The sequence below is a fragment of the Erithacus rubecula genome (assembly GCF_903797595.1).
Source record: "Erithacus rubecula genome assembly, chromosome: 6".
NCBI classification, from domain to species: Eukaryota; Metazoa; Chordata; class Aves; order Passeriformes; family Muscicapidae; genus Erithacus; species Erithacus rubecula.
In genome coordinates this window covers 6,983,476-6,996,040 of record NC_136688.1, presented here as the reverse complement: position 1 = coordinate 6,996,040, position 12,565 = coordinate 6,983,476, and the positions used below count along the sequence as shown (strand labels likewise).

At 41.3% G+C, this 12,565-nt stretch overlaps 1 protein-coding gene across 3 annotated transcripts in view; it reads left to right on the top strand.

The window, feature by feature from the left end:
- Window positions 1-526: 526 nt before the first annotated feature.
- INSC (INSC spindle orientation adaptor protein) overlaps window positions 527-12,565 on the top strand; it is a 122,775-nt gene continuing 110,736 nt past the window's right edge. Inside the window, exon 1 of one of the 3 annotated variants that reach the window (XM_079308062.1) lies at window positions 527-692. The gene's annotated coding sequence lies outside the window, so the exon portion shown is untranslated. Of the gene's footprint in view, window positions 693-5,804; window positions 6,042-12,565 lie in introns of those variants that run through there. The other 2 variants (XM_079308061.1, XM_079308064.1) reach the window with 2 other exon arrangements.

The following is a 12,565-nucleotide window of genomic DNA, read 5'->3' as shown; positions in this document are numbered from 1 at the left end:
AAACACCTGTGTTGTGTAAAACCAGTAACAGACATAACATGGGTGTAAACCAAACTTTTGGTGTTCTGCATAATATCATTAAGATTTTTGCTAAAATTATTTAATTTAAAAATATCAGCCTACATTTGTTGAAACTGTGTTGGTATCCCACTACTGACAATTCTCTTTTAAGAGAAAAGGTTTTTGCAACTTTCAGTAAACCACATCTGGATTTTTAACTTCATTGAAAGTTTTTAATGTGTTTTTATATCAGACTGTATTGTAACAGAATTGTTATTTATCTCCAGATTTATCCAATTCCTCCTTTCTGGACTATCTTGCATTTATTAGGGTCTTTAATTACATTCCTCTACTAGCTGACCACTACAAAAATCGAAATCCTTACCACAAATCTGTAAAAATGTTTCCACTTGCACTGGGAGACAAAAATAGAATAATTCCATGTCTTTTTGGACGGATGCCTAGCTGAAACTATGCAGGGTTTGACTGACAAGAGGATGTAGTCTTTGCTGAGAGCACTTTCTTTAAGGTCCTTTTTAGTCTTCAGGAACATTTAAGTAGATGAATGAAGAGAGGATTTATGCTAGTTTCCCTTCATTTTTGTCAACTCTGCCTGCTTTTTTGTAACTTTTGTCTGCTGCAACAAAATCTTTTCAGCTCTTCAGGCTTGCTGAATATATAATCACAAGCTGGTAAGTAGTAACTTCAGAGAGTTTGGGGTTGAAATGGCACTCTATTCTTTTGTGTACAGCTGTGCTAGAGGAATAAAACCCCTTTGTGCAGATAAGGAAAAGCAGAATTATTTAAATTCTCGGTATTTGCCAGGGTTATAACTGTAAAGTGTAGTCTTTCAGTGGTGAATAAATACAGTTAACACACAGCTCAGCCTGCAAATGCAGTGGAGCGACTTTACTTGAGTAAGTTGGGAATTATTTTGCATTGGAGTGAGCTCTCCTCACTGTGCTGCACGTTATCCTGGGGAATGTGGATGGGAGCTGACAAAGCACAGCAGGTAATTGGCTGGAATTCAGCTGGAAGAGCAGAAAAAAAGGAGATTTGTTGGTAAATACAGAGAGAAAATGAGCACAAATGGTAATGGCTTGTTGGGTGATAATATCTGACCATGCTCTTCTGAGGTCTCTGTGAGATCAAATCCATACAGGCATTTTACAAGGGCAGTGAGTGTGTTAAATGAGAAGTTTAAGCAGTTGAGCAACTTTTTGTGGCAGTTAATTTTGGGCTGGGACTTTTCATACACTTTGAATGTAAGAAAGGAGGTGAATGTGTGTGTGATTTCTTCTGCTCTTCAGGGCTTGTGTTTCTTCAGCTCAGCATGCATTTTTGTGCTGCTACTCTATTTTGAGCCATACCTTCATTTTATGTGAACAGTCTTATCTGATGTCTGTGGAAAGGGAACACAGCTCAGCCTTTAGGAACTTTTTTTCCTGTATTTTCAAAGCTGGCATACGCTGAGGCAAATATTTCCTCTTGGAAAGGGAAAGCTATTACTGGGTTAGGTGCTTTTGCTCAGTTGCACATGTGGCAGTTTCTACAGACAGACTGAAAAAAAAGCTGTAATTGTATATCTATGGGTTTTGTTTAAAGTGGTTTATGTCCAGGTAGGGAGGGGAAGTGTGTTGGCACTGTAAAGACAAATATGCCAGGTTTCTCCTAAAACAAGTTTCATGGAAATCTTTTTGTTACTTGCTTTTTCTCTCCTTCCTCTCTTTAACTAAATGAAGTGTGTGTTTTAAAGCCAAGGCTGATAGATACTAGAATAATATAAAATCTAATTTAATTTTCATAATATTGAGTATAAACCCCCACCTGTCTGGGGTTTGATATTCCAGAAACCTATGCCTGCGGGTAAATATGTATGATGGATCTCACTGGAGCTGATTGACACAAAAATAAAATATTTGCTTCAAAAATATTTTCAGTTTTATGTTTTGGGATTCCAATCCTTGGGCAGTTTGATTTTAATTTGTCTCCTGAAAATCTCACCAAGAACAATGTACACTGTGTTGGATGTTGAAATTGTGCTGCACATGTGGAAAAAGACAAAAAATTAAATATTGTATGATTTTGGTAGGTCTGTATGCTGGTAGAATATTTGGAAGACTGGAAAATAGATTATGCATTTTTAGCATTTTACTATCTGTAACAAACAAGGGTCTGTTTCCTCCCCTTTGGTAAAGAGGAAATCCAAGTGTTTCTTTGCTTCTTTTATATGCCCTTGTACTCTTTGAGGTGGCTTTAAATTTTCATCAGTGTCATATGAGGTAAAATGTGTATTAAAGCACTAAGGGCAATGGGGTTAAGACATGCACTGTCTAATAAAAGAAATTAGTATTTTTTGGCAGCCATCCTTTGGCCTGTGTGATTTTTTTCCAAAGGGCACTGACATTGCTCCTGGTTTCTTTAGGACTGCCATTCTGTGCTTGGACATGCTTTTTACCCACTGACCTTTTTTATTTATTTCCTTGAATGCCAAATGCCTAATGTGTCATTTCTGGCAGAAAGTCCTGGTGATCAAAGAGGAAACAAAATGGGCTTGAAGCAGGTTGCTGAAAGGCACACTCAGGATGGCACAGCCATGGAAAGCTCTTTTTATTTTCCTGCAGGAGCTGCCTACCAGTCTTCATACTGACTTACTGAACACAGGAGGAAGCACATATTTTCCTGGGCCTGGAAGGCAAATGTGTTCTCAGAGTGCAAGGTTTACTACCAGGATAATCAGCTAGAGTGGTGTGAGTGACCGCCTGCCAAATTTCTTTTGCCTCCTGTGTACCTGGCTCAATTAATTCCATTCTTCATTCTTCAGTCATCTCCCCAGGCAGCTACCTGGTCTTAATGGGCCATAAAATGCATGGCACTGGTCCATGTGGAAATGTTTTGGGGTGTAGGGGGTGTCTCAGCCCTTTGGAGGGGTCTCTGAGAGTGTCAGAGGCAGCAGTGCTGTCCAAAAGGGAATTCAGAGGATGTACCTGTGCCCTCTTCCTGATTCCTGGAAGAGTCTCTTTGGGTAACGTAGGTCATGAGATGGAAGCTGGATTAGTTTGGGACAGCTGCACAGAGGAGCCAGAGGAGTAACTTCAGCTGGGCACAAAGGGAAGAACTTCAGCTGGGGTTAGATACCATTGTTCTCAATTCTTAAACAAGATTTCCTCTTTGCTTCTGCCTGCCTCCCTCCCACAACTTTGGGTTTGTGGAGAGTTTGTGCTTAGTTACAATCCAGCAGCTCAGCCCTTTCCCTGCCATGGCCCCTGTTCTTCCTGGACCCCAGCCCTCCACCTGCAGAGGTCCATGGGGTGGGAGGTAGCAGGGGGCAGATGGAATGGTGAAACATTTTAGCTTGTGACCTTTAAAAGAGATTAGAGCTAGCTATTAGTTCATTTCTACCTCCAATGTTCATTTGAGTGGGTGCTCTGTGTTATCTGTATATATATAACAGTATGCAAGTGATATTTCATAGAAATTGTTCAGAGACAAGTAATGTATTTGATTGCCTATAACTATTCCTTGGGGTGTTCCATGGAGATGTGCTCAATCTCAGGGTATTATCCGGAGCATCAGAATTGAAACTATTGATTGAAACTCAAGCAGTCACACAGAATGGGACTCTGCAAAATTGTGGGGCTAAGCCAAACTTCTCAGATCCTGCCTTCCTTTGCATATTTCTGAGTATCCTTGAAATCCAGCTGCTCTCATGAAGGCTGAGAACTGGAAAGTTGGATTTCTGACTGATGATTGCTTTCATCCTCAGTTACCTCAAGGGACAAAAATCTTGTTTTGGTGGTCCTGAGATCTGTCACATGGAGCTTCACATGAAAATTTCTGATACCAGAATTCCAACTTACCAAAATTACAATAATTCAGAGTTACTGAGAATTTATTTTTCAGGTCTAACAGAGACCAGGGAAAAGCCACTTCTAAACAATGCTGTTTTTACACTCTCACATCCCCAGACTCTGCACCCTGGCAGAGTCCCAGTCTAGTCAGTAGAGCCACATTAATTTGTCTCTGGCTAGGAAAAGCCCTCATAATTTTAAGTAAGTCATATCTACATGAAATAATAATAAAACCTGTGAGCTTGTATCACACAAACATGCCTGGAGAGGGATGAGATTAAAGCCAGAGGTGCTGATGCCTGTCAGATTAATTTACTGAGCTCTCCCTGCAACCCCAAACTCACTGACTTCTAGAATTGTTAGGGAAAACCCAAAATGATGGTGGATCACTGAGAGTTCTGATGCTTTTTGTGTTCTTGGTTAGAAAGGAGTTAAAACCAGTTTTGGAAGCGGATTGAAATATTCAGAGTAAGAGTTTTCCAGAGGGGGCTGTGCTGACTGAGGGGGGACTTTGCACTTTCTGCTTAAACTGTGAAAGTTGTAACAAACTCACTGGCTCTGGGGGGTCCCAAGGAAAGGCTCACAACAAAGGCAGGAATTCAGGCTCTGGCCAGGGTTTAAACCCCCATTTCTTTCCATAGCTAAGCACCAGATACACCATCTCTCACCAGCTCTGTGAGGATGCAATCTTCCTCCTCCAGGTTTAGCTGTGGGGCAGCAGCTGCCAAGGTCCTGGTGCTGCATTTCCAGGCTGGACCCAGACAGGAAAAGCAGGAGTGCTGAACAAACCTTGGCAAAAGCTGATCCTGCCTTGGCTAAAGTCTTTATTCCTCTGGCCTGCTGAAGGTCTGCTGAGGGAGCCAGAGGACTCATGCAGCTCTGCAGCCAGCTGTGGTGCATGGTGCAGGAGTTAAAACCCACTCAGGCACCACGGCTGTGCCTGTTGTCTACTCTAAAATGTGTCACCCCATGCTAATTATCCTTTTCACACATGTCAGGAGTGATGTATGATTATTAAATAAGGATGTTTCAGGTGTTGGCTCTGATGCTGTGTCAGTCAGATGGTGGCAGGGTGCAAGCTGTGCTTGCTGAGCCCTTAGCAGCTGGAAACTGCACTGGGGTCCTGCTGCAGTAGGTGACAAGGCACAAAACTTGCTTTCAAAAGGTGTCTTGGAAGCACTTCTGGAGAACAAAACATGTTGCAAGCAGTGCATTTCCAGCCAGCCAGGGGCTGCTTTAGTAATAGCTTTTCTGTTAGCTAATTTCTGTCCTTAGGAGGAAGTGGCTTCCTTCCTCTCTTCATTTAATTCCTTTGCAGTGTTGACCTTCACCTGTGTGACTGGCTCCCTGGAATCCTCTCGGGAGGATCAGTGTCAGTTCTAATAAGCCAGCTGTCACTTTACACCGAACAGAAAGTAAGTGTTCCATTTGGTAAATGGGCCAGGAGAACCCAGAGGCTTTTTCTACCATCCTCATTTTTTTTTTTCTAGGGGAAAGTGTTTTACTTTGACGTGCCTGAAAGTGCATAAAGAGGATTTGAAGCTGCAGATTTAAGTGCCTTGACTGAAGACTGCCATGGAAGGCTTTTCTTTATTTATCAGCTGTGCTGAAACAGGATCAGAGTTACAGCACAGGGTCTGGGCACAATGAGTTTTCTTGTGTTTCCAGGCAGAAGATAAGGGATCTGCCGTGCCAGGAACACACTGGGAATTTCTTTCCTTTAGAAAACTGCACAGGAAGACACAGGAAAAGTGAGATTGTTACACTGAGCTCTTGGCTGCTGATGCAGGGTGCAACACTGCTTCTTGCTGGGATCTCTGCCATTGACTTGATTGTGAGCAGGACAGCTTTTCTTTGTCACAGCTGTTTGTTTATTGCTCCCTTCTAGTGCTTTTTGGTGCTGACAAGCATAGCCTGTGCCTCTCCACCAGCCTGCACAGGTGGGTTATATTTACACCACCAAGATGGGAACTATTTGAGCGTGGAGGTGAAGGGGAGCACTGTATTTTTGTGCCTCTCACACAGTAGCTGGTGTCTGAATTGAGCAGGCTGTGGTGCACAGGTTGTAAACTGTGTTTGATAAGATTGAAATCAGTGCATACCACTGGAGAGCACCTTGGGAGAGGAGAAGGAAGTGGCAGCTCCAGAGGGAAGAAGGCCATGGTTCTCTTCCGTGAACCTGGAGGTTGTGTGAGTATTGTGGGGATTTGACTTGTGGTGGGGGTTTGGAGGCTGAGAAGAGGGCTGTGTGTCAGTCAGATGAAGATGGTGGAGCATCACCCCTGGCCCTGTGAGGCCAGCCCTGCTCTCTCAGGACAGGTGATGCCACTGAGCCGTGTTCCTCAGAGCCTTTTGCTTGGAGGCACCTCCACAGCATTGCAGCAATGTCCCACAGGCTGTCCTCTCCCAGGAGCTCTTCCAACTTCTCCTGTCACTGCTGTTCCTTTGCCAGCACAGGTTAAGGGCCAGCAAGCTGCTTAGTGCCTGTTACAGGAGTGCCCAAGCTTTTCCCTGGAGATGATCCTTTCTCCCTCCTGGCTGCACAAGTAGGGAGGGAAACTTGTCTCTTCTTCCTCTGGGCATTTAATTTGTCCTTGCCTCATGATATGGTTGGAGGCTTAGGGCCAAAATATTCCTTTGTACTCTAAACTAAGAGTTTGCAGTAACTGAAATAGATACCTGAGAATGATTTCAAGATATTTACATCTAGTTAAGTGTCCAATACACCATCCCTCAGCCTGAGTGAGCTTTGAAACTGTGTATGTATGACAAATGTGCATCTGTCTTCTCTGTGTCTTCCCATGTGGGGAAAGGCCTTAAAAAGTCCAAATCTAGAACCCTGTGCTTGGCCCTGTTCTGCAATAAGCAAACTGCAAAGAGAGAGTTCTGGCTTTGCTTGTTCAGATTTTGTCTGGATTTTTTTTGTTGGATGTGTTCCTAAGGCTATGACTTGCAGAGTGGTGAATCTGATATTTAATAATATTCTTTTCGCCCCCTTGTTTCACTTCAAATAACTACAAAAGGGGGTTGCCTAATCTTTAGACCTCCTCCCTCCCCAAAATTTCTGGCCATAGCAATAATGCAGCTTAAACAAAGTACCTGGTAGCCATCAGGCCACACAGCTTTGAATAATTGACTTTCTCAACAACAGCTGAAGTTTGTGGCTTTTCAAGGGAATGGAACTGGAGCCCACAGAATCATTGTCTGTTCAAGCCACTGCCCCAGGTGGGAAGCGGTGCTGGGTAATGAGCCAAACTTTCTATATTAAAAAAAAAAAAAAAAAAAAGGGATAGCTTAATTTTCAAGAGATCTAGTGTTGAATTTATTTTAAATTAAAGTGTGACTATACAAACTTACATATGGAATCAACAACAGATAATCAGCCTGAAAAATGTGTAAGCAACAGATGTCTTTCAGCATGTGCTACTTGGATGCAAACCTAGAAAAACAAAATCGTTTTTTATGATTAGGTCTCATTGTGTAAGGAAAGTAATGTTATTCATAGACTTGGTGTAGTAACCGTATAGTTACAGTTGGAAAATAGGCAAAACACAATTCAAGATATAGTTTAGGCCTTTTATCTTTGCTATAACTTGGTCCATGTCATTCACTGTGGATGTGAGAACACTTGTTATTTAGGAAAGTGAAATGTTTCCTTATGTAGGTACAGGGTTTGACACCACTTAATTCAGTATGCTCTGAGAGTACTGAAACTGGGCCACTGGACACTTGCTGATGTTTAATCTGATTGTGATTTATGGACTCAGACTTCCTTCTGAACTTTATATTCCTTAGAGCCCAAGTGACAGTTTCTGTCCCAGAACAAGAAGCCCATTTTGATGTGATACAGCACATTTTTCATGCAATGAGCCTATCTATTGCAGAACTTTGCCCTGCTCCAGATGTAGGGGTTTTACTGTTTATAGTCTGCATTCATGAATTAATAAAAAGTTAGGTATTCTTCTTAGCAACATGTGATTTAGATATGGGTTTAAGGCTGTGTAATCTTGGATGGTAAAAAAAAACCAAAACACATTGGAGGAGCAGATTTAAAACATCAGCATCCTCAAATAGTCTCATTTAAAAATGTTCTCATTGTTTTTTGGCTGGAACACTCCCTTATTCTCATCATTTACATTAGCCTTTCTCCAAGCCAGTTGTGAGAGAGCTTTCCTGGCCAGAAAACTCCTTTCTCTGTTCCATATGTTAAGGATTAACTGGCTTAATAACTTTAGGACTGCCTTTCCCTTTCCTAACTGTATTCCTCAGAAAAGTGCTGTAGGTAGGAATCCACAGCAATCACTGAGTGTGATGGTCCTGAGAGCTCTGCTGGAGAGGCACCACCTGTGCTGAAGAGTAGAGCTCTTGGGAAATGAGATACTGCAAGAAAAGAAACAAAACCAAGCCCCAACTGGCTGGACAGACAACATTGGGTGATTTGGTGAGGAAATCTAAATCACTGCTTTTTAAATTCAGTGTAAATTTGAAATTAGTCATATGTTTGAAGCTGGGATAAATCTTAAATATGTTTCCTGGTAAAGTGTCCTGTAAGCTTTCATGGCTATTTTTTTCCCCTCTACAAATGCAGAGGCAATTAACAGCCTCTGAAATGCAGGAATTGGAGAGAAAATTGTGATTATGTACTGTATGTGTAAACCTAGCTCTGCATTTATGAGCTGCAACTGAGCTTGTAATGAATGACTCTTATCATAACTAAGCATGAATATTTTCATTGATTTCCACTTAGCAGTTGGTTTTCTATGCTTTGAGAGGTGAGAGACTTCTTAATTATTTCTTTCCTGCTCAACTAGCAATAGGTGTGCATGTTAGCTGGGTTTACTTTTGGGGGGAATGGAGTATGAAAAAAGAAGCTTGGCTCAAAATTATTATGTGAATGGAAAATGTGTTCCCAAGAGTGTGTTAGGATTAATACAGACAACACCTGTGAGAGCCTGTTTCAGTGAAACAGCAGATGCTGTAAATTCCTTAGTAAATAATTTGAAGCTAGTATTTTTCTGAGTGTATAAATCTGTCCCCTCTGTCCCTTTTTTTTTTTAAGCCCCCCCAGATCTGTCTCTAAAATGCCCCCCCCCAAGACCTCAATGTGTGGTGTTCCAAAAAAGAGTACAACTTCCCACTGAGACCTTTGGAATAGCTGTGTGCAGCAGAGATTATCTGCAGTTGGATCTGTTAATCTCCAGCAAAAGCTGTGATTTATACAATTATTTTCACAATAGCCTGCAGGACCAGCACGTGTTGCAGAAAGGTCAATGATGAAAGAGGCCTGGGTGCTGCACAGGTCCAAAATGATGTAACAGTAAATCAGAGTGCTGGTAAATGTCCTGTTGGTTTGAGGGGTGGCAATGTGACAGAAATATTGTCTCAGTCTGGGTGTCGTGGAGAGGGTTTGGTGCAGGTGTGACAGCAGAGAGAGGAAATATTGTAAATTACCAGGATTGCTATGAAGTCCTTTGCTCACCTGTTAGTGTTGGTAATAAAGCACAAAAGTGGCAATACAGTTTGGTCACATTATGAATGTGCCACTGCTACATTTTTTTAAAACAAAAATTGGACAAATACAACACCTCTGTCCTCCCTACTTTTTTGTATCTCTGTTTGAGAATTTACATTTCTAATGCTTCTGGATCACCTATACTCCCATTATGGTGATGAGTGGAAGCCAAACCATCACCTTAATTTTAATGCTGGTTTGAGCATAATCAAGGTGAGGCTTGATAAAGATTGACAGAAATATTCTGGTTGCAGCACAGGTCTTTGTCCAAACTAAAGTCTAAGGTGGAAGGCTGCTCTCTGGGTGCTAAGGGTTGTGTTCTGTTATTGCACTAATAGGTGAGAGAGGAATTTAATTTCTTTATGAGGTAGCTTCATTCAATTGTCTATAGGGAGGTCTTTTATGAAAAAAAGGCAAAAGCCTTGTTCTAGAGGTGAAAGGAACAGTGGGACTTCAGAATCCTATAAATTGCTTTCTAAAAGTGATCCTTCTCATAAACTGCAGGGGGTGAACACTATTCTTGTCTTTTTTGAGTTGTAACTTTTGGTGAGATGCAGGTGCCTGCTGTGCAGTGCTCAAGAGCAGTGCCAGAGCTCATGGACCATCTGCTCCATCTCCCACTACAACCCCCAGAAAAATGACCTGGTGGCAAGATGTGATCCAGACCATGTCATTGGGTTCAAGAATCTTCTCTTCTTTGCCATGGTTCCTTGGTGTTTTCCATGGATAAACATTCCACCTAAATGAGGTGTGCATTTTCCTAGGGTGAGGTTATTTCACAAGAACCTGCTGGCAGATTGGAGATATTTCTCTGCAGAAGCTGGAGATCATGCCTCAAGGGCAGACAGAAGAATAGTTTGAGATTTAATCAGGTTTCCTATACCTTGAGTTCTTCTTTATGGTTTCTGCCTTTATGATCCTAATTGACAGCTCTTACACTTAATAGCTCAAGATAATTTTGGTTTTTCTCTTGGATTTTGCATTTTTTTGGACCCAGATAGGCAGTCTCATTATATATTTCTATTTTCAGCAGAATTTTACTTGTCATTCTCAAAACCTGAGCACAACCATCTGCATCACAAAACAGTCAATAAAACTTATTATAAACCAAATAAAACTTTTTATAGTACTGTGAATCTCTGCACTGCTTTGTCAAAGGCAGACTACAGTTTAATGGGTTTTCAAAATAGGAAAATTAAATTAATCAGATATATTTCTGTGGAAAACAAGTGAGACACTTCTTGTCACATGAATAAATTGCTCCTTTAAAAAATTGTTTTGCACCATTATGGCTTCAAGTACCATTTATGTAGTCTGCTAATGAGAGGCCTCTGTAGCATCTAACACACCAGGTATGGAAAGGGCTCAAAATTCCCAATTCCTTTGAAAAGTGAATGCAGTGTGTCAGAAAGGAGAGGAGAAGGGGAAGAGAGTCAGGAACTAGAACTCTTTAATAATAATATTAACAACAGTGAACTTGCCTGGGGAGAAAAGTTTCTATGAAAGGAAAATACATAAAGAGTTTTTCACACTGCCCCAAGGTTTTTTTGTTAAAAATCAGTTCAAGATTCCTAAAGATTTTTTCAATTTAAAATACTTTTTTTTTTCTCTCTCACAGCCTAGTTACCTCCCAAAATAAATTGAAGGAATGGGTGCAGGGGTAATTGGCTTGAAGAAAAGGAGATGGGGAAGCAAAAATTGAATAATATTGCTAAAGAGGGAGTTGCTTGAAGGAGGCAACTGGCTCATCAGTGCTGTAAAAGTATTAGTTGAACTTTCAGGGATGTGCTAGCTCAATTGCTTTATTAGTTGTTGCATATGCTAAATATAACTCTAGATTTTTTGAGAAATAATGAAGTGCAAGCTTATGTGCCAAATCCATCCATTCATTACTTGTTAGATTTGATTCCATAAACAAATTGCCCATGGCTGGAGATGAGATCATATCTGAAATACCAGACAAACTCTGTCATGGCTCCAGGTCTCTGCAAGGCAATGCCTGACTCTGCAGTGCCTGCCTGCCTTTGACCTGCCTGATGGCTGGTATTTCTGAAAAGAATTCTTCAAGTTTGTGGATGTTCTTATTTTATTTTTTTAGCTTTCCTTCCCAGAAAGCCCAAAGGCCCCAGGCCAGGGTCCTCATGGAGGGGAGACCTGTAGTTTAGCTGGCTCAACCTCTGATTTATTGAGGCTGGGCTGCATTACAATTTCCAGTAAAAAACAAAAAAAGTACATCTGTGTCAAAGTCTTTTTATTTTTATTTTGATTGCTGTGGAGTTTAACTGCCTCAAACTGGGGCCAGCCTTTGTTCTGTCTTGCAGTGAAGTAACTCTGGCATTTATGATAGCCTGCAATTACTGTACAAGCTATCATTTTTCCATTTCACAAGTGAGCATTTCTCCATGCTGGCAGCATTATCTCAGATGCCACAGTTATGTGCATCCTCAGGAGGAGGAAATGGCTGTGGCACATCAAGTACTGTGGTGTGGTGAGTGCAGGAAAGGGTATTTTGGGGCTTTCTGTGATAAGTGATCTTAGGAGCCAGGTTTTCATGATGAGACAAGTTAGTTCCCAGCACATGCTGTAATGCATTTTCCTAGGAAGATGTGAGGCTATTAATTCTAAAGTGATTTAACCATATATCTAGAAAAGGTAAATATGAGGTGTATTGTAACAAGAACAAACTGGTGAATGCCCAAAGTGAAGTTTAGCCATAGGCACACTTGAGAACATGATCCAGGAGACAAAAAGTGTTTCTCAGTAGGCAATGGTCTCAGACATTTTAAAACCAATGTGAAAGGAGACCACTTCCTACTGGAACTGTTAAAAGAGCAGATTGGCTGTGGCAGACCTGGAAAAACTGTGCAGTGCTTGATTTGTTTGTTCTAATTTGCTCTTTGGCTTCCTGGAATTTTTAGGGTTCAAACTTAAATATGTGGTCCCTGCAAGCAAAGCAAGAATAAATCCCTACCTTGCCTTTTTGTCAGGGGTTTGCTATTTATTTTTTCAGGCAATATGCAGTCTGCATATGACACAGAGCACGTGGGAAGGCAGGGATTTCATCATTGATCTCAGATGAGCTGGGTTCCTGATGGCTTCAGTGCTCTGGAAACTGAGGGATATTTGCAGATGGATTTGGATTTATAAGATCTGCTGTAAAAATAGATGCAATTTTAACAAAACCTTTCACAAGAGGCATATA